At 47.4% G+C, this 21916-nt stretch overlaps 1 protein-coding gene and 1 long non-coding RNA gene across 9 annotated transcripts in view; one reads left to right on the forward strand and one right to left on the reverse strand.

The window, feature by feature from the left end:
- Positions 1 to 21916, reverse strand: part of LOC105467216 (attractin like 1) — an 882222-nt gene that overhangs the window by 39426 nt on the left and 820880 nt on the right. The gene's annotated exons all lie outside the window — the stretch shown is intronic.
- LOC105467201 (uncharacterized) overlaps positions 1 to 21916 on the forward strand; it is a 36269-nt gene that overhangs the window by 8447 nt on the left and 5906 nt on the right. Inside the window, exons 4-6 of one of the 3 annotated variants that reach the window (XR_011607620.1) lie at positions 3554 to 3692; positions 4495 to 4602; positions 9577 to 9589. This is a non-coding gene — a long non-coding RNA (uncharacterized lncRNA). Of the gene's footprint in view, positions 1 to 3553; positions 3693 to 4494; positions 4603 to 9576; positions 9590 to 21916 lie in introns of those variants that run through there. The other 2 variants (XR_011607621.1, XR_003014839.2) reach the window with 2 other exon arrangements.

The following is a 21916-nucleotide window of genomic DNA, read 5'->3' on the forward strand; positions in this document are numbered from 1 at the left end:
CTAGTAGTGCTAGGGGATCAGGTGAATAAAAAGTGGAACCCTTCCGGAGTGCCAAGCCCTGTCCAGAGGTGAGAGCTCTCATGGTCTTCTCCTCCTCCACTCCTCCCCAAATCAGGTTGCAACATCCCTAGTAACAGCCAACTTTCAATTTATTTAGTTACTCCTAATGTCCATTGAGTAAAATGAGGACTCAGTTATTTGTGGGTATCCCATTTACTTTATTTAGGGAAAATAAGATTTAATAATGCCAAAAACATCCTTCTGTCTAGGAATCACTGACTGCTAGAAAGTTATCTCTGATTAACTATATGTTGTAAAAGGAAACGCACATTTAATCTGAATTTAAACATATTCAGTATATGTCCTCCCCTTTTTCAAGGCATGATAATTCTCCTTGGGAGTTCTAGAAAATCCCTCTCTAACATTGGCTGGCATTTGTCCTCCCACCACATTATCAAAGTGGAAAAAAGACAAAAAAACAAAAAAAAATGAAGCTAACCTGAAGTCGTGTCCTGTCTTCAGTATGTCTGGCGCCTGGCAAGCAGATCTGGTTTGGGGAGGGTGAGACGCGGTAGAAGCAACGGAAGACGAAGCTGGAAGGTCAGGATGGGATCTGATTTGGAAGAGCCCCGTATCTATGCTGAGGAGTTTAGCCTGTATCTTATAGGGGCTTTGTCTTAACCTCGATCCCAGTTTAAACCTCAAATGAAATACTGAATCCTGAGTACAGTGTGAAGTGGAAAAGCTGCCACTATTTGCATTTAATCTATAAAGAAACTGACGCATACAGAGATTAAGGAATATGCGGAGGAGGATATCACAGCTGCTAAGTGGCAGATCTGAGTCTGACAAGTCTATGCTACTGTTGCTTCTTGTACCTTTAACTGACAGGGCACGAGGAGGAAGGGGAGGGGGATTGCGCCTAGGGAGAGAGAGAAAACAAGTTCACTACAGCCGTGTAAATTATTATTTCACACAAAGTCTTGAATGAATTCCTTGCATGTGGCAATTCTCTAAAGAATATATGTCTATTTTCTGAATAAACAGTAGTGAAAACCCAGAGGTAAAGATGGAAAATAAAAATGACGGGGGTGTGTAGGCATGACGTGCGCACGTGTGCCTACATCCACTGCTCTGCCCACCAAGGGTCTACTGCACAGGGCATTATTACCAAGAGAATCAAAGGGAGGTAGTGAATCATACATTCCCTGTTATTAGGTTTAAGAAAAAAGTAATGAGTAGGAAGAGAGGCAGCAGCAACTTTAGAAGCAGAATGTAAGGTGCATTAGGGAACCAGTAGCAGGAGCAGAGTGAGATGAACCGAATATACCTCTGAGAATCACTAACAGCGTGTGCTAGGCAGCAGCTTCGGTGCCCTGAGAAATCTGTTCTTCTAGATTTTGCCACGGGCCTCTGTGGCAGGCAAAATAATGGCCCCTCAAGGATGCACATGTACTAAGCCTTGGAATTTCTACATGGCAACAGGGACTTTACAAAAGTAAAGTGAAGGCCCTTCTGATGGAGAGATTATCCTGGACTACCTAGGTGCGACCAATGTCATCATAAGCATTCTTCAAAGTGGAAGAGGGAGGCAGAAGAGGAGGTCAGAGGGGTGCAGGGTGAGAAATCGACCAACCAGATCCTGCTAGTTTTGAAGATGCAGGAAGGTGGGCATGAACTAAGGAATGCAGGCAGCCTTGAAAAGCTGGAAAAAGGCAAGGAAACAGATTCTTCCCCAGAGTCCCCAGAAAAAAAAATGAAGCTTTGCAGATCCATTTTAGACTTCTGACCTTCAGAACTGTAAGGTAATACATTTGTGTTATGTTTGAAGCTGCCTAGGTCGTGGTAATTTGCTAGGGCTTCCTATACGCTCAGAATTGTACTCCATGGAGAGAAGGAGTCAAGGAATATTCAAAATCAAGCAAGCAGCCAAAGGGTTCTGGTCTTATGTGTTCACGGACTCTACATTTCCTCTTCTCTGCTGTTTCTTGTAGGAAGTAGAGCTCAAAATGACCAAATCAGAAAAACGAGAATTAGAAATAATTCAGGAATTTGCATGGAATGGATAGGAAAAATAGCTATTACTTTTAAAAAGTTGATTACTTACAAAACTCATAAATAAGACAGTGTATGCTTTCTCCTTTGCCTTATTCAGTATACCTAGTGCGTACAGAGAAGTAGGTAGGCAGCTTGCTGGTTAGTTTGTCAAGGATTAAAATGAAGTAAATCCTAACAAGGCCTTTAAGACCTTCATCAGATCTTCCACATGTCATGTCAGAGTAAAAGGTACTCACATTAAATATAACATTTTATTATAAAATATTTTAAAAGTTTTTTATAATTTTATTTTAAAATATTTGCTATAAGTATCTTATATAATGTATGATTGGTTACGATTATTCTGCAATGATCCTGCTTACTTGGGAATTCTAATGAAGTGAGCAATTAAACATACAGACTACAAGTATATTGAAATGTGTATGAAAACTACACTTAACAATAATGTGGGCATTATATTACATGTTGTAGCTAGTAAATTAAGGGATTTCTTAATTTTAATTTTGCTGCTTTCTTATTTTGGAGTAAAAATTTTGTTTTCATTGTCAAACATGTTCATAGGCCCATGGCCTTTTGCTCATAGTGCTTGATGGATAAAGTAGCCCTGTGAGATGAAATAGCAAAACAACACCTGCAACTAACTGAGCTCAACTGTATGAATGAGCACATACTGAAAGGGAAGAGTTAAGGTTACCATAGAAACTGTAATACAAAAATTCTGGAGCTAAATTATTACCAATCCAATCAGCTTGCTACCGCAGCTTCCTTTTTGATGATGATAAGCATTGTCATTAACGGGAGGCAGAATGGTATAAGGATCAAGAGAATGGACATTAAAGCAAGGCAATGATGAGCTCCAAGCCGGACTCTACCACTTAGAAGATGTGTAACTTTGGCCAGGTCACCTGGACTCTCTAGACCTCAAATTCCTCATCTAGGAAATGGGGATAGTAACAGTACAGGTTGAGCATCCCTAATCTGAAAATTCAAACTCCAAAATGCTTCAAAATCTAAAACCCTTTGAGCGCTGACTTGACACTCAAAGATCATATTTAAAGGAAATGCACATTGAAGCATTTCGGATTTTGAATTCCTTGATAAGGGATATTCAACCTGTACCAACCTCAGGGGATTATAAGGATTAAGTGAGTTAATATTTACAAAGCACTGGTACATAAGTAGTTTTATATACATGTTTCTGATTTTTTAAAAAAAGTATTTGTTCAAAATTTACGAAGTTCAACTATATGGCCTTCACTGTAAAGATGAAGTCTAAGATATAATCCTGTACTCTAGGCACTGAAATTCTAGGGGGAGGCATGTACTGGAATCCAGGTATGAATAAAGTAATATGAAAACTTTGAAGAAAGTAGTCAATTCTAATAATGAAAACTGTTTAACCCACTTATAGTTAACATTGTTTAATTAAAATATATCCAAATATTGAAAAATGAAATTAATCAGCAGATTTACTAAATGTCTATTTTGTCTGTAGGCCTGTGTAATCTACTGTGACTGTTTGGAATAAAGGCATTTGTTAAGAGAGGAGGAAAACAAGACAGAGGGTCTGCTTTGTGCCAGGGCCTTTTAAGATTTTCTTACTGAACTTTCTCAATCCTGCAACAAACTTTGAGGTACGTATAATCATTCCCATTTTACGAAATAGTTACCTGGGTCTAAAATATGTTAAGGCAGAGAGAAATCTGAATCCAGATAAAATTCTCACCCTCAAAGCCGAATTTACTTTCGCCAAGCCAGTGTTTTCAAACTTTATTAGCAGAAACCGAGCTTTAAAATAAAATCATGCATTGTTAAGTGTATTATTTTATTAGTGTAAATATAAGTTATGTTTATAGTTTTTAAAACACAGTCATAACAGTAAATATTTACTTGTTGTAAAGTCAATCAATGAGAATAATGTGGGTATAGTGATTAACATAGAAATTGGAAATCAAAGGTTATGGAAGTTAGTCGCAGTTATGCTAGTCTCAGAGCTTGATTTATTTTTTTGTTATTGTTACATAGTATTAAGAAAACCCTGCATCACACAGTTGTAAATTTTAAAAGAGTTCACCCTATAAACCAGGCTATTCTTCAACTAAGCTGATATAGAGGCTTGAATGACATGAGTAGGAATTAACTTCTATTAAATTCTGTTTCATAAAAACAATTATTTATCAAGTCCCTCCTTTATGTTAGGCATGGGGCTGGATGCCAGGGATTCCATGGTGCTCATGACAGATGTGGTTCTTGGCTTCCAGATAAGTGCTTGAAAGAGGAATAACCAGGTCAAGAACATTTACTGGAGTAGACCATTTTCAAGAACATTTACTGGAGTTGACCATTTACACGGATGGCTTTTTCCCATAAATATAAACACAGGGTCTAGTTAACCTCTTACGGAAAGATTTCTTTCACTTGAATTTATATTCACAGGTCATAGATTCTTGGCATCAAGTACAGCCTGACTGGAATCATTGGAAGACTAAAACCAGCCAGGCACAGTGGCTCGGGCCTGTAATCCCCGTACTTTGGGAGGTCGAGGTGGGTGGATCACTTGAGCCTGAAAGGACACAAAGATAGATGTGTACCCGCCCCCCACCCGCTACACCCTTGTTCTGCTCTCTAATCTTTGCACATACCAGAGGTTTCGTAAGTTCTGTGAGTACCTGGTTTTCTGCACGTACCAGAGATTTTGTTTTGCACATACCAGAGATTTTGTAAGTTCTGAGGCAAGGTCACAAGACGTGTTTAAGTAAGATAAACTCTTGCTGCCATAAACCTGCTCTCCCGCCTCAAAGTTTGAACCAAAATATCAGAAATGGCAGGAACCAATCATAGTTAGCCAAATCGCCTTGTTCAAACACTAGCCAATCATATATCTGATTTGTATAATAACTCTATGCCCACTTTTCTTAGACTATATAACATTGTTCGGAGCTGAGTGGGGGAGCTCTCCTGCCCGTCTCGTTTCACGAGCGAGGGAGAGTTCCAGGTTCGAACCTGTAATAAAGATCCTTGCTGCTTAGCTTTGACTCTGGACTCTGGTGGTCTTCTTCGAGGAATAAACGGTCTGGGCATAACAAATGGGGGCTCGTCCCAAGCCCACCAGACCCCCAAGTCAACGGATCTTAATCTGTAGGTAAGCCGGCTTTGTCACTGTCTCTGTCTTTGTCTCTGTCTGTCTCCCTGAAATTTCGCGAAATCCGTAATCTGTAATCTGTATTGGTCTGTTCTGTAAGTGGCACGGTCTTGGCAGACACGCTAGAAGACAGCCACTCGGGACTGGTGGGAGACGTTCCCCAGTGCCCATCTGGGGGCCTCCATCCTTGGTTGCCCCGTCTGACTCAGGTCGGAAGTCCGACACGCGCTCGCGAATGCTCATCGTTATTACTGTCTGTCCGTTATTGTTAAGTGTTAAGTGTAAGCCCAAAACGAAACATAAAACCTTTTCTTCCCCTTCCAGGACCGGACCTGTCGGATACTCCCCTCTGCTTCACACTCATTTTCGTCCCCCCTTCTCTTTGTAGGAGCAGTCCAAAGATGGGCAACAACCAGAGCACGCCGCTCTCACTCCTTGTTACCAATTTTAAGGATGTGAAGGCTCGGGGGCGTAACTTAAGCGTAGAACTAAAGAAGGGAAAGCTAGTTACTTTCTGCCATTCGGAGTGGCCCTCTTTCGGCGTAGGGTGGCCCTCCGAAGGAACTTTCTGTCTCTCTATTATTACTAAGGTAAAAACTAAGATTTTCCTGCCAGGGCAGTCAGGACATCCTGATCAAATTCCTTATATTCTAGTGTGGCAGGATCTTGTGGAAAACCCACCACCCTGGATAACTCCATTCATCCCTGAGCCCTGCAAAGTCCTAGTAACGCGACCTACAAGACAAAAGACTCCCTCTGCTCCCTCGGCCCCTGTGCTGCCGGACAGCCAGGACCCCCTAACGTTAGAACCCACATTTTTCCCACCATATCCGCACCTTATCCCGCAGGACCCAGTCCCCCAGGGTGGTGCTTCCGTAGAGGGAAACCGAGAAGCGGAAGCAGCCGAGAGCGAAAGTAACCTGGGGGGGCTGGCCGGCCGAACACGAGGCCGCGTACAGCGGGACCAAGCTTCCCGACTCCCTGACTCCACTGTAGCCCTGCCTCTCAGAGAAATAGGATCGCTCGATGATACCGGGCTCTCCCGTCTCATGTATTGGCCTTTTTCCACCAGTGATTTATACAATTGGAAGTCCCAAAATGCTCGGTTCTCAGATAATCCCAAAGATCTAACCTCGTTGTTAGACAGTGTCATGTTCACTCACCAGCCGACCTGGGATGACTGTCAACAGCTCCTCCGAATCCTGTTCACAACGGAGGAGCGGGAAAGAATCCAAGTTGAGGCCAGAAAACTGGTTCCAGGAGATGACGGCCAGCCAACTGCAAATCCTGACCTCATTAATGCGGCTTTCCCTTTGACCCGGCCCAGATGGGACTACAACACGGCAGAAGGTAGGGGACGACTGCTCATTTATCGCCAGACTCTAATGGCGGGTCTCCGGGCTGCAGCTCGCAAGCCCACCAATTTGGCTAAAGTATATTCTGTGTTACAAGGTAAGACAGAAAGCCCCGCTGTGTATTTAGAGAGATTAATGGAAGCCTTCAGACAGTTTACCCCTATGGACCCGGAAGCACCGGAAAATCAGGCAGCGGTAGTAATGTCCTTTGTAAACCAGGCAACACCAGATATTAAAAGAAAACTCCAGAAATTAGAAGGTTTAGAAGGAAAGCAGATTCAGGACCTCCTTCAGATGGCCCAGCGAGTTTATAATAATAGGGATACTCCAGAAGAAAAACAGTTCAAGGCAACCAAAGAAATGACCAAAGTCTTAGTAGCAGCTTTCCCCCAGGCAGGAAATGGCCAAAACAGAAAGCAGAAAAAGCAAGGCCCTAGGCAAGGATTAGAAAAAGATCAGTGTGCTTATTGCAAGGAACGTGGCCACTGGATTAAAGACTGCCCAAAGAAACGGAGACCAGCTAACCCTACCTCCGTACTCGTTACCCAGGACTCTGACTAGGGAGGACGGGGTTCGGACCCCCTCCCCGAACCCAGGGTAACTTTGCAAGTGGAGGGGTCCCCAGTTCGCTTCTTGGTCGATACTGGGGCGGAACGCTCAGTCCTAACCAAACCAATTGGAAAAATATCTAAGAAAACATCCTGGGTGCACGGGGCCACAGGCATCAAAAAATACCCCTGGACAACCCAGAGGACTGTAGACTTAGGAACGGGAAAAGTCTCCCATTCCTTCCTAGTCATCCCAGAGAGCCCCTGCCCTCTACTAGGGAGGGACTTGCTGACAAAGATGGGGGCCCAAATCCACTTTGAGCCAGAAAGGCCCAAGATAACTGATTCCCAAAACAGGCCAATATCTATCCTGACTGTCACCTTAGAAGATGAGTACCGACTCCATCAAGAGCAAAAGCCCCCCGATCAGGGAATTGACTCTTGGCTCCAGCGTTTCCCTGAAGCGTGGGCAGAAACTGGGGGCTTGGGGCTAGCTAAACATCGACCTGCCATATTCGTGGAAGTTAAGCCAGGGACGGACCCGGTTCGGGTTCGGCAATATCCTATGCCCCTGGAGGCAAGAGAAGGAATTACGCCCCATATCCGCCGACTCCTAGACCAGGGAGTCCTACGGGCTTGCCACTCATCCTGGAATACTCCACTGTTACCTGTTCGTAAACCCAACAGTACGGACTACAGGCCAGTACAGGATTTAAAAGAAGTTAATAAAAGGGTCATGGACATACATCCCACTGTGCCCAATCCATACACCCTTCTGAGTGCCTTACATCCCAAAAAACAGTGGTATACCGTTCTTAATCTAAAAGACGCTTTCTTCAGCCTTCCTCTGGCTCCCAAAAGTCAAGAACTCTTTGCATTTCAATGGACGGATCCTGAGAGGGGCATCAACGGTCAGCTAACATGGACCAGACTGCCACAAGGGTTCAAGAACTCGCCAACCCTGTTCGATGAAGCCCTTCATGAAGATCTGGGTGAGTACCGGCGGCAACACCCTGAAATAACTCTTTTGCAATATGTTAATGATCTCTTAATAGCGGCCAGGTCCCCGGAAACTTGTGTTCAAGAGACTGAGGACCTCCTGAAGACTCTGGGGGAGCTAGGCTACCGAGCCTCAGCAACAAAGGCTCAGATCTGCAAGTCGGAGGTAACTTATCTGGGGTACCTATTAAAAGGGGGGCAACGCTGGCTAACCAAAGCCCGAAAGGAAACAGTCCTATGCATCCCTAGACCCCAGTCAACACGGCAAGTGAGAGAATTCCTGGGGTCGGCAGGGTTCTGTAGGTTATGGATACCCGGATTTGCTGAGTTAGCCAAGCCCCTATACCAGGCAACAAAGGAACGGCAGCCCTTCACTTGGACGGAAGAGGCTGAGCTGGCCTTTCAGCAAATCAAAACTGCCTTGTTATCAGCCCCCGCGCTGGGGCTCCCTGATGTCTCCAAGCCCTTCCACTTATACGTGGATGAAAGTAAGGGTGTTGCAAAAGCCGTGTTAACACAGTACCTAGGCCCCTGGCAGAGGCCAGTTGCCTATTTGTCAAAAACATTAGATTCAGTGGCTGCTGGCTGGCCACCCTGCCTCCGGATAATCGCGGCGACCGCCCTAATGGTCCAAGACGCTGATAAACTTATCATGGGGCAAGAGTTGCGCGTTATAACCCCGCATGCCATTGAAGGCGTCCTCCGGCAGCCGCCGGACCGATGGATGAGTAACGCCCGGCTCACCCACTATCAAGGACTGCTGTTAAACCCCCTCAGAATAACTTTTCTGCCCCCAACCTCTTTAAACCCTGCTTCACTGCTGCCAAATCCAGACTTGGATGCCCCGTCCCATAAGTGCACTGAGATACTGGCTCAGGTGCATGGGGTGCGGGAGGACCTGCAAGATCGTCCGCTCCCCGACACAGAACTCACCTGGTTCACTGATGGCAGCAGCTACGTCCACCAAGGCCAGCGGTATGCAGGAGCGGCTGTAACGTCAGAGACTGAGATACTTTTTCAGGATGGACAGAAGCGTTCCCAACTAAGAGAGAAACTGCTCAGGTTGTAGCAAAGAAAATTTTAGAAGAAATCCTCCCCAGGTATGGCTTTCCCGTCCAAATAAGGTCAGACAATGGACCAGCCTTCGTTGCTAAGGTAAGTCAGGATTTGGCTTCCATTCTGGGGGCAAATTAGAAATTACATTATGCTTATAGGCCCCAAAGCTCAAGACAGGTAGAAAGGATGAATCGGACTCTGAAGGAGACCTTAACTAAATTGACCATAGAGACTGGCGCTAATTAAGTAGTACTTCTCCCCTACGCTCTGTTCCGGGCCCGAAATACCCCTTACAGACTAGGCCTCACACCATATGAAATCATGTATAGCAGACCCCCACCCCTGGTCCCCAGTCTAAAAGATGACTTACTCAAACCTGAAACTGAAAATGTCTCTGACCTCCTGTTCTCCTTACAAGCCTTACAGAAAATTCACCAGGAAATTTGGCCCAGACTACAAGAACTGTACGAGGCAGGACCTCCGCCGACGCCTCATCCGTTCCAGCCAGGAGACTGGGTCCTAGTCAAGCGCCACCGGCAAGAAACTCTTCAACCCAGGTGGAAAGGACCACTGCAAGTACTCCTGACTACTCCCACCGCTCTCAAAGTAAAAGGCATCGCTTCGTGGATCCACTACACACACGTCAAACCAGTGGACCCAACATCCGACCTTCTCGAGCCGTCTGGAGCACCGGTTACATAGACTATAGACAAAGCTAAGAACAATCCCTTAAAGCTAACCCTGCGCCGTCATCCCCATAGCCGTAACCATGTCTAGCTTACCTATGCTTTTATGCCTTATGCATCTGACTCTCCTCACTGCTGCGCCGTCTAATCCCTATGTCTGGAGATTCTGGCTCTATGAGAACAAAACTCACCCCGGGGAAACCCCCCAAGCGGGTAAACTGCTAGCTAGCGCAGACTGCCCCCCCCTCAGGGTGTAATACTATAGTTTACCTCAATTTCACTAAGTTCCAGATTGCCCAACCAGCAATACCCATGATCTGTTTTGAATATAATCAAACTGAATATAATTGTAAACATTATTGGTGGCACCAGAGTGCAGGTTGCCCATATAGCTACTGTAAGACGCACTCTGTCCGATACTGGAGAGAACGACAAAGGTGGTATTTTTACAAAACTGAGTCTCCCGTCACTTACACTTGGATAATTAGAGACCCATGGGACTCTCGGTGGACAACCCCACAACATGGGGGAGTATATTACTCATCAACTAGTACCTGGCCCAGTAGCCATTTATATCTGTAGAGAAGTCTAGTCCAGATTCAACCCTTAATCCACACACAAATCCACAGGCAAGAAACCAAGCTATCACAAGACTTGCAGCCCTTCTCCTGGCTAACTCTATTACGGGAAGGGCTAGCATTTGCCAACCTCACTGGTTTAGGCGACCTGTCCTCTTGCTTTATGTGTGCAACCCTAGGAAGACCACCATTAACGGCTGTTCCTCTATCCTCCCCTCCCACAAACTATACAGGTTTTAACTCATCAATAGTCACGATACCCGATGTGGCCCTGTACCGTGACCCATACCAAGAGAAATACCCCTATTGTTATTCGGCATTTAGCAACAGCCTCTGTAACCAATCGGCTACATACCCTAATAGTCCCATATATGCTCCCCCTGGTGTGTTCTTCTGGTGTAATATGACTCTGTTAAAAACTCTGTCCAAAAGCATCTCTGACGGACAGTTGTGTATCCCTGTTACCCTAGTTCCCCGACTGACACTGCTAACCCCGGCAGAGTTCACAGGCTAGGCAGGGACCGCCCCAACTAAAACTGCGCGACATAGACGAGCAGTTTTTCTACCACTAATTGCCGGAATATCCTTAACCACCTCTGTCGTCGCAGCGGGGTTAGCAGGAGGGGCCCTACAACACTCCATGATAGAAAACGACAAGCTGTTACAACAATTCTCTGTTGCTATGGAAGACTCCGCCTATTCCCTAGCCTCCCTTCAGCAGCAGCTCACCTCCCTAGCACAGGTCACCTTTCAAAACCGCAGAGCCTTAGACTTACTCACGGCTGAGAAAGGAGGTACCTGTACGTTCCTCAAAGAAGAATGCTGTTTCTATATAAATGAGTCAGGGTTAGTTGAGGAAAGAGTCCAACGCCTACATGAACTAAGCTTAGAAATGAAAAAGCAACAATTCACTACAGCCGCTAACAATTGGTGAAGCTCTTCAATGTTTTCCCTTCTGGCATCCCTTTTAAGCCCCCTAATGTCTTTACTACTTCTATTCACTATAGGCCCCTGTGTGGTAAATAAAATTTCACAATTTGTCAGAGAAAGGTTTGATACCATCCAACTAATGGTCCTCCGTAGCCATCACCAGCCTCTCCTGCACCCAGAAAGTAAGGCTATATTATAAGACTCTGGAAATCCAAGATTGGACATCCAGTTACTTATGAGAAGGGGGAAATGAAAGGACACAAAGATAGATGTGTACCCGCCCCCCACCCGCTACACCCTTGTTCTGCTCTCTAATCTTTGCACATACCAGAGGTTTCGTAAGTTCTGTGAGTACCTGGTTTTCTGCACGTACCAGAGATTTTGTTTTGCACATACCAGAGATTTTGTAAGTTCTGAGGCAAGGTCACAAGACGTGTTTAAGTAAGATAAACTCTTGCTGCCATAAACCTGCTCTCCCGCCTCAAAGTTTGAACCAAAATATCAGAAATGGCAGGAACCAATCATAGTTAGCCAAATCGCCTTGTTCAAACACTAGCCAATCATATATCTGATTTGTATAATAACTCTATGCCCACTTTTCTTAGACTATATAACATTGTTCGGAGCTGAGTGGGGGAGCTCTCCTGCCCGTCTCGTTTCACGAGCGAGGGAGAGTTCCAGGTTCGAACCTGTAATAAAGATCCTTGCTGCTTAGCTTTGACTCTGGACTCTGGTGGTCTTCTTCGAGGAATAAACGGTCTGGGCATAACAAATGGGGGCTCGTCCCAAGCCCACCAGACCCCCAAGTCAACGGATCTTAATCTGTAGGTAAGCCGGCTTTGTCACTGTCTCTGTCTTTGTCTCTGTCTGTCTCCCTGAAATTTCGCGAAATCCGTAATCTGTAATCTGTATTGGTCTGTTCTGTAAGTGGCACGGTCTTGGCAGACACGCTAGAAGACAGCCACTCGGGACTGGTGGGAGACGTTCCCCAGTGCCCATCTGGGGGCCTCCATCCTTGGTTGCCCCGTCTGACTCAGGTCGGAAGTCCGACACGCGCTCGCGAATGCTCATCGTTATTACTGTCTGTCCGTTATTGTTAAGTGTTAAGTGTAAGCCCAAAACGAAACATAAAACCTTTTCTTCCCCTTCCAGGACCGGACCTGTCGGATACTCCCCTCTGCTTCACACTCATTTTCGTCCCCCCTTCTCTTTGTAGGAGCAGTCCAAAGATGGGCAACAACCAGAGCACGCCGCTCTCACTCCTTGTTACCAATTTTAAGGATGTGAAGGCTCGGGGGCGTAACTTAAGCGTAGAACTAAAGAAGGGAAAGCTAGTTACTTTCTGCCATTCGGAGTGGCCCTCTTTCGGCGTAGGGTGGCCCTCCGAAGGAACTTTCTGTCTCTCTATTATTACTAAGGTAAAAACTAAGATTTTCCTGCCAGGGCAGTCAGGACATCCTGATCAAATTCCTTATATTCTAGTGTGGCAGGATCTTGTGGAAAACCCACCACCCTGGATAACTCCATTCATCCCTGAGCCCTGCAAAGTCCTAGTAACGCGACCTACAAGACAAAAGACTCCCTCTGCTCCCTCGGCCCCTGTGCTGCCGGACAGCCAGGACCCCCTAACGTTAGAACCCACATTTTTCCCACCATATCCGCACCTTATCCCGCAGGACCCAGTCCCCCAGGGTGGTGCTTCCGTAGAGGGAAACCGAGAAGCGGAAGCAGCCGAGAGCGAAAGTAACCTGGGGGGGCTGGCCGGCCGAACACGAGGCCGCGTACAGCGGGACCAAGCTTCCCGACTCCCTGACTCCACTGTAGCCCTGCCTCTCAGAGAAATAGGATCGCTCGATGATACCGGGCTCTCCCGTCTCATGTATTGGCCTTTTTCCACCAGTGATTTATACAATTGGAAGTCCCAAAATGCTCGGTTCTCAGATAATCCCAAAGATCTAACCTCGTTGTTAGACAGTGTCATGTTCACTCACCAGCCGACCTGGGATGACTGTCAACAGCTCCTCCGAATCCTGTTCACAACGGAGGAGCGGGAAAGAATCCAAGTTGAGGCCAGAAAACTGGTTCCAGGAGATGACGGCCAGCCAACTGCAAATCCTGACCTCATTAATGCGGCTTTCCCTTTGACCCGGCCCAGATGGGACTACAACACGGCAGAAGGTAGGGGACGACTGCTCATTTATCGCCAGACTCTAATGGCGGGTCTCCGGGCTGCAGCTCGCAAGCCCACCAATTTGGCTAAAGTATATTCTGTGTTACAAGGTAAGACAGAAAGCCCCGCTGTGTATTTAGAGAGATTAATGGAAGCCTTCAGACAGTTTACCCCTATGGACCCGGAAGCACCGGAAAATCAGGCAGCGGTAGTAATGTCCTTTGTAAACCAGGCAACACCAGATATTAAAAGAAAACTCCAGAAATTAGAAGGTTTAGAAGGAAAGCAGATTCAGGACCTCCTTCAGATGGCCCAGCGAGTTTATAATAATAGGGATACTCCAGAAGAAAAACAGTTCAAGGCAACCAAAGAAATGACCAAAGTCTTAGTAGCAGCTTTCCCCCAGGCAGGAAATGGCCAAAACAGAAAGCAGAAAAAGCAAGGCCCTAGGCAAGGATTAGAAAAAGATCAGTGTGCTTATTGCAAGGAACGTGGCCACTGGATTAAAGACTGCCCAAAGAAACGGAGACCAGCTAACCCTACCTCCGTACTCGTTACCCAGGACTCTGACTAGGGAGGACGGGGTTCGGACCCCCTCCCCGAACCCAGGGTAACTTTGCAAGTGGAGGGGTCCCCAGTTCGCTTCTTGGTCGATACTGGGGCGGAACGCTCAGTCCTAACCAAACCAATTGGAAAAATATCTAAGAAAACATCCTGGGTGCACGGGGCCACAGGCATCAAAAAATACCCCTGGACAACCCAGAGGACTGTAGACTTAGGAACGGGAAAAGTCTCCCATTCCTTCCTAGTCATCCCAGAGAGCCCCTGCCCTCTACTAGGGAGGGACTTGCTGACAAAGATGGGGGCCCAAATCCACTTTGAGCCAGAAAGGCCCAAGATAACTGATTCCCAAAACAGGCCAATATCTATCCTGACTGTCACCTTAGAAGATGAGTACCGACTCCATCAAGAGCAAAAGCCCCCCGATCAGGGAATTGACTCTTGGCTCCAGCGTTTCCCTGAAGCGTGGGCAGAAACTGGGGGCTTGGGGCTAGCTAAACATCGACCTGCCATATTCGTGGAAGTTAAGCCAGGGACGGACCCGGTTCGGGTTCGGCAATATCCTATGCCCCTGGAGGCAAGAGAAGGAATTACGCCCCATATCCGCCGACTCCTAGACCAGGGAGTCCTACGGGCTTGCCACTCATCCTGGAATACTCCACTGTTACCTGTTCGTAAACCCAACAGTACGGACTACAGGCCAGTACAGGATTTAAAAGAAGTTAATAAAAGGGTCATGGACATACATCCCACTGTGCCCAATCCATACACCCTTCTGAGTGCCTTACATCCCAAAAAACAGTGGTATACCGTTCTTAATCTAAAAGACGCTTTCTTCAGCCTTCCTCTGGCTCCCAAAAGTCAAGAACTCTTTGCATTTCAATGGACGGATCCTGAGAGGGGCATCAACGGTCAGCTAACATGGACCAGACTGCCACAAGGGTTCAAGAACTCGCCAACCCTGTTCGATGAAGCCCTTCATGAAGATCTGGGTGAGTACCGGCGGCAACACCCTGAAATAACTCTTTTGCAATATGTTAATGATCTCTTAATAGCGGCCAGGTCCCCGGAAACTTGTGTTCAAGAGACTGAGGACCTCCTGAAGACTCTGGGGGAGCTAGGCTACCGAGCCTCAGCAACAAAGGCTCAGATCTGCAAGTCGGAGGTAACTTATCTGGGGTACCTATTAAAAGGGGGGCAACGCTGGCTAACCAAAGCCCGAAAGGAAACAGTCCTATGCATCCCTAGACCCCAGTCAACACGGCAAGTGAGAGAATTCCTGGGGTCGGCAGGGTTCTGTAGGTTATGGATACCCGGATTTGCTGAGTTAGCCAAGCCCCTATACCAGGCAACAAAGGAACGGCAGCCCTTCACTTGGACGGAAGAGGCTGAGCTGGCCTTTCAGCAAATCAAAACTGCCTTGTTATCAGCCCCCGCGCTGGGGCTCCCTGATGTCTCCAAGCCCTTCCACTTATACGTGGATGAAAGTAAGGGTGTTGCAAAAGCCGTGTTAACACAGTACCTAGGCCCCTGGCAGAGGCCAGTTGCCTATTTGTCAAAAACATTAGATTCAGTGGCTGCTGGCTGGCCACCCTGCCTCCGGATAATCGCGGCGACCGCCCTAATGGTCCAAGACGCTGATAAACTTATCATGGGGCAAGAGTTGCGCGTTATAACCCCGCATGCCATTGAAGGCGTCCTCCGGCAGCCGCCGGACCGATGGATGAGTAACGCCCGGCTCACCCACTATCAAGGACTGCTGTTAAACCCCCTCAGAATAACTTTTCTGCCCCCAACCTCTTTAAACCCTGCTTCACTGCTGCCAAATCCAGACTTGGATGCCCCGTCCCATAAGTGCACTGAGATACTGGCTCAGGTGCATGGGGTGCGGGAGGACCTGCAAGATCGTCCGCTCCCCGACACAGAACTCACCTGGTTCACTGATGGCAGCAGCTACGTCCACCAAGGCCAGCGGTATGCAGGAGCGGCTGTAACGTCAGAGACTGAGATACTTTTTCAGGATGGACAGAAGCGTTCCCAACTAAGAGAGAAACTGCTCAGGTTGTAGCAAAGAAAATTTTAGAAGAAATCCTCCCCAGGTATGGCTTTCCCGTCCAAATAAGGTCAGACAATGGACCAGCCTTCGTTGCTAAGGTAAGTCAGGATTTGGCTTCCATTCTGGGGGCAAATTAGAAATTACATTATGCTTATAGGCCCCAAAGCTCAAGACAGGTAGAAAGGATGAATCGGACTCTGAAGGAGACCTTAACTAAATTGACCATAGAGACTGGCGCTAATTAAGTAGTACTTCTCCCCTACGCTCTGTTCCGGGCCCGAAATACCCCTTACAGACTAGGCCTCACACCATATGAAATCATGTATAGCAGACCCCCACCCCTGGTCCCCAGTCTAAAAGATGACTTACTCAAACCTGAAACTGAAAATGTCTCTGACCTCCTGTTCTCCTTACAAGCCTTACAGAAAATTCACCAGGAAATTTGGCCCAGACTACAAGAACTGTACGAGGCAGGACCTCCGCCGACGCCTCATCCGTTCCAGCCAGGAGACTGGGTCCTAGTCAAGCGCCACCGGCAAGAAACTCTTCAACCCAGGTGGAAAGGACCACTGCAAGTACTCCTGACTACTCCCACCGCTCTCAAAGTAAAAGGCATCGCTTCGTGGATCCACTACACACACGTCAAACCAGTGGACCCAACATCCGACCTTCTCGAGCCGTCTGGAGCACCGGTTACATAGACTATAGACAAAGCTAAGAACAATCCCTTAAAGCTAACCCTGCGCCGTCATCCCCATAGCCGTAACCATGTCTAGCTTACCTATGCTTTTATGCCTTATGCATCTGACTCTCCTCACTGCTGCGCCGTCTAATCCCTATGTCTGGAGATTCTGGCTCTATGAGAACAAAACTCACCCCGGGGAAACCCCCCAAGCGGGTAAACTGCTAGCTAGCGCAGACTGCCCCCCCCTCAGGGTGTAATACTATAGTTTACCTCAATTTCACTAAGTTCCAGATTGCCCAACCAGCAATACCCATGATCTGTTTTGAATATAATCAAACTGAATATAATTGTAAACATTATTGGTGGCACCAGAGTGCAGGTTGCCCATATAGCTACTGTAAGACGCACTCTGTCCGATACTGGAGAGAACGACAAAGGTGGTATTTTTACAAAACTGAGTCTCCCGTCACTTACACTTGGATAATTAGAGACCCATGGGACTCTCGGTGGACAACCCCACAACATGGGGGAGTATATTACTCATCAACTAGTACCTGGCCCAGTAGCCATTTATATCTGTAGAGAAGTCTAGTCCAGATTCAACCCTTAATCCACACACAAATCCACAGGCAAGAAACCAAGCTATCACAAGACTTGCAGCCCTTCTCCTGGCTAACTCTATTACGGGAAGGGCTAGCATTTGCCAACCTCACTGGTTTAGGCGACCTGTCCTCTTGCTTTATGTGTGCAACCCTAGGAAGACCACCATTAACGGCTGTTCCTCTATCCTCCCCTCCCACAAACTATACAGGTTTTAACTCATCAATAGTCACGATACCCGATGTGGCCCTGTACCGTGACCCATACCAAGAGAAATACCCCTATTGTTATTCGGCATTTAGCAACAGCCTCTGTAACCAATCGGCTACATACCCTAATAGTCCCATATATGCTCCCCCTGGTGTGTTCTTCTGGTGTAATATGACTCTGTTAAAAACTCTGTCCAAAAGCATCTCTGACGGACAGTTGTGTATCCCTGTTACCCTAGTTCCCCGACTGACACTGCTAACCCCGGCAGAGTTCACAGGCTAGGCAGGGACCGCCCCAACTAAAACTGCGCGACATAGACGAGCAGTTTTTCTACCACTAATTGCCGGAATATCCTTAACCACCTCTGTCGTCGCAGCGGGGTTAGCAGGAGGGGCCCTACAACACTCCATGATAGAAAACGACAAGCTGTTACAACAATTCTCTGTTGCTATGGAAGACTCCGCCTATTCCCTAGCCTCCCTTCAGCAGCAGCTCACCTCCCTAGCACAGGTCACCTTTCAAAACCGCAGAGCCTTAGACTTACTCACGGCTGAGAAAGGAGGTACCTGTACGTTCCTCAAAGAAGAATGCTGTTTCTATATAAATGAGTCAGGGTTAGTTGAGGAAAGAGTCCAACGCCTACATGAACTAAGCTTAGAAATGAAAAAGCAACAATTCACTACAGCCGCTAACAATTGGTGAAGCTCTTCAATGTTTTCCCTTCTGGCATCCCTTTTAAGCCCCCTAATGTCTTTACTACTTCTATTCACTATAGGCCCCTGTGTGGTAAATAAAATTTCACAATTTGTCAGAGAAAGGTTTGATACCATCCAACTAATGGTCCTCCGTAGCCATCACCAGCCTCTCCTGCACCCAGAAAGTAAGGCTATATTATAAGACTCTGGAAATCCAAGATTGGACATCCAGTTACTTATGAGAAGGGGGAAATGAAAGGACACAAAGATAGATGTGTACCCGCCCCCCACCCGCTACACCCTTGTTCTGCTCTCTAATCTTTGCACATACCAGAGGTTTCGTAAGTTCTGTGAGTACCTGGTTTTCTGCACGTACCAGAGATTTTGTTTTGCACATACCAGAGATTTTGTAAGTTCTGAGGCAAGGTCACAAGACGTGTTTAAGTAAGATAAACTCTTGCTGCCATAAACCTGCTCTCCCGCCTCAAAGTTTGAACCAAAATATCAGAAATGGCAGGAACCAATCATAGTTAGCCAAATCGCCTTGTTCAAACACTAGCCAATCATATATCTGATTTGTATAATAACTCTATGCCCACTTTTCTTAGACTATATAACATTGTTCGGAGCTGAGTGGGGGAGCTCTCCTGCCCGTCTCGTTTCACGAGCGAGGGAGAGTTCCAGGTTCGAACCTGTAATAAAGATCCTTGCTGCTTAGCTTTGACTCTGGACTCTGGTGGTCTTCTTCGAGGAATAAACGGTCTGGGCATAACAAATGGGGGCTCGTCCCAAGCCCACCAGACCCCCAAGTCAACGGATCTTAATCTGTAGGTAAGCCGGCTTTGTCACTGTCTCTGTCTTTGTCTCTGTCTGTCTCCCTGAAATTTCGCGAAATCCGTAATCTGTAATCTGTATTGGTCTGTTCTGTAAGTGGCACGGTCTTGGCAGACACGCTAGAAGACAGCCACTCGGGACTGGTGGGAGACGTTCCCCAGTGCCCATCTGGGGGCCTCCATCCTTGGTTGCCCCGTCTGACTCAGGTCGGAAGTCCGACACGCGCTCGCGAATGCTCATCGTTATTACTGTCTGTCCGTTATTGTTAAGTGTTAAGTGTAAGCCCAAAACGAAACATAAAACCTTTTCTTCCCCTTCCAGGACCGGACCTGTCGGATACTCCCCTCTGCTTCACACTCATTTTCGTCCCCCCTTCTCTTTGTAGGAGCAGTCCAAAGATGGGCAACAACCAGAGCACGCCGCTCTCACTCCTTGTTACCAATTTTAAGGATGTGAAGGCTCGGGGGCGTAACTTAAGCGTAGAACTAAAGAAGGGAAAGCTAGTTACTTTCTGCCATTCGGAGTGGCCCTCTTTCGGCGTAGGGTGGCCCTCCGAAGGAACTTTCTGTCTCTCTATTATTACTAAGGTAAAAACTAAGATTTTCCTGCCAGGGCAGTCAGGACATCCTGATCAAATTCCTTATATTCTAGTGTGGCAGGATCTTGTGGAAAACCCACCACCCTGGATAACTCCATTCATCCCTGAGCCCTGCAAAGTCCTAGTAACGCGACCTACAAGACAAAAGACTCCCTCTGCTCCCTCGGCCCCTGTGCTGCCGGACAGCCAGGACCCCCTAACGTTAGAACCCACATTTTTCCCACCATATCCGCACCTTATCCCGCAGGACCCAGTCCCCCAGGGTGGTGCTTCCGTAGAGGGAAACCGAGAAGCGGAAGCAGCCGAGAGCGAAAGTAACCTGGGGGGGCTGGCCGGCCGAACACGAGGCCGCGTACAGCGGGACCAAGCTTCCCGACTCCCTGACTCCACTGTAGCCCTGCCTCTCAGAGAAATAGGATCGCTCGATGATACCGGGCTCTCCCGTCTCATGTATTGGCCTTTTTCCACCAGTGATTTATACAATTGGAAGTCCCAAAATGCTCGGTTCTCAGATAATCCCAAAGATCTAACCTCGTTGTTAGACAGTGTCATGTTCACTCACCAGCCGACCTGGGATGACTGTCAACAGCTCCTCCGAATCCTGTTCACAACGGAGGAGCGGGAAAGAATCCAAGTTGAGGCCAGAAAACTGGTTCCAGGAGATGACGGCCAGCCAACTGCAAATCCTGACCTCATTAATGCGGCTTTCCCTTTGACCCGGCCCAGATGGGACTACAACACGGCAGAAGGTAGGGGACGACTGCTCATTTATCGCCAGACTCTAATGGCGGGTCTCCGGGCTGCAGCTCGCAAGCCCACCAATTTGGCTAAAGTATATTCTGTGTTACAAGGTAAGACAGAAAGCCCCGCTGTGTATTTAGAGAGATTAATGGAAGCCTTCAGACAGTTTACCCCTATGGACCCGGAAGCACCGGAAAATCAGGCAGCGGTAGTAATGTCCTTTGTAAACCAGGCAACACCAGATATTAAAAGAAAACTCCAGAAATTAGAAGGTTTAGAAGGAAAGCAGATTCAGGACCTCCTTCAGATGGCCCAGCGAGTTTATAATAATAGGGATACTCCAGAAGAAAAACAGTTCAAGGCAACCAAAGAAATGACCAAAGTCTTAGTAGCAGCTTTCCCCCAGGCAGGAAATGGCCAAAACAGAAAGCAGAAAAAGCAAGGCCCTAGGCAAGGATTAGAAAAAGATCAGTGTGCTTATTGCAAGGAACGTGGCCACTGGATTAAAGACTGCCCAAAGAAACGGAGACCAGCTAACCCTACCTCCGTACTCGTTACCCAGGACTCTGACTAGGGAGGACGGGGTTCGGACCCCCTCCCCGAACCCAGGGTAACTTTGCAAGTGGAGGGGTCCCCAGTTCGCTTCTTGGTCGATACTGGGGCGGAACGCTCAGTCCTAACCAAACCAATTGGAAAAATATCTAAGAAAACATCCTGGGTGCACGGGGCCACAGGCATCAAAAAATACCCCTGGACAACCCAGAGGACTGTAGACTTAGGAACGGGAAAAGTCTCCCATTCCTTCCTAGTCATCCCAGAGAGCCCCTGCCCTCTACTAGGGAGGGACTTGCTGACAAAGATGGGGGCCCAAATCCACTTTGAGCCAGAAAGGCCCAAGATAACTGATTCCCAAAACAGGCCAATATCTATCCTGACTGTCACCTTAGAAGATGAGTACCGACTCCATCAAGAGCAAAAGCCCCCCGATCAGGGAATTGACTCTTGGCTCCAGCGTTTCCCTGAAGCGTGGGCAGAAACTGGGGGCTTGGGGCTAGCTAAACATCGACCTGCCATATTCGTGGAAGTTAAGCCAGGGACGGACCCGGTTCGGGTTCGGCAATATCCTATGCCCCTGGAGGCAAGAGAAGGAATTACGCCCCATATCCGCCGACTCCTAGACCAGGGAGTCCTACGGGCTTGCCACTCATCCTGGAATACTCCACTGTTACCTGTTCGTAAACCCAACAGTACGGACTACAGGCCAGTACAGGATTTAAAAGAAGTTAATAAAAGGGTCATGGACATACATCCCACTGTGCCCAATCCATACACCCTTCTGAGTGCCTTACATCCCAAAAAACAGTGGTATACCGTTCTTAATCTAAAAGACGCTTTCTTCAGCCTTCCTCTGGCT

This window comes from Macaca nemestrina, chromosome 9 (genome assembly GCF_043159975.1).
Source record: "Macaca nemestrina isolate mMacNem1 chromosome 9, mMacNem.hap1, whole genome shotgun sequence".
NCBI lineage: Eukaryota > Metazoa > Chordata > Mammalia > Primates > Cercopithecidae > Macaca > Macaca nemestrina.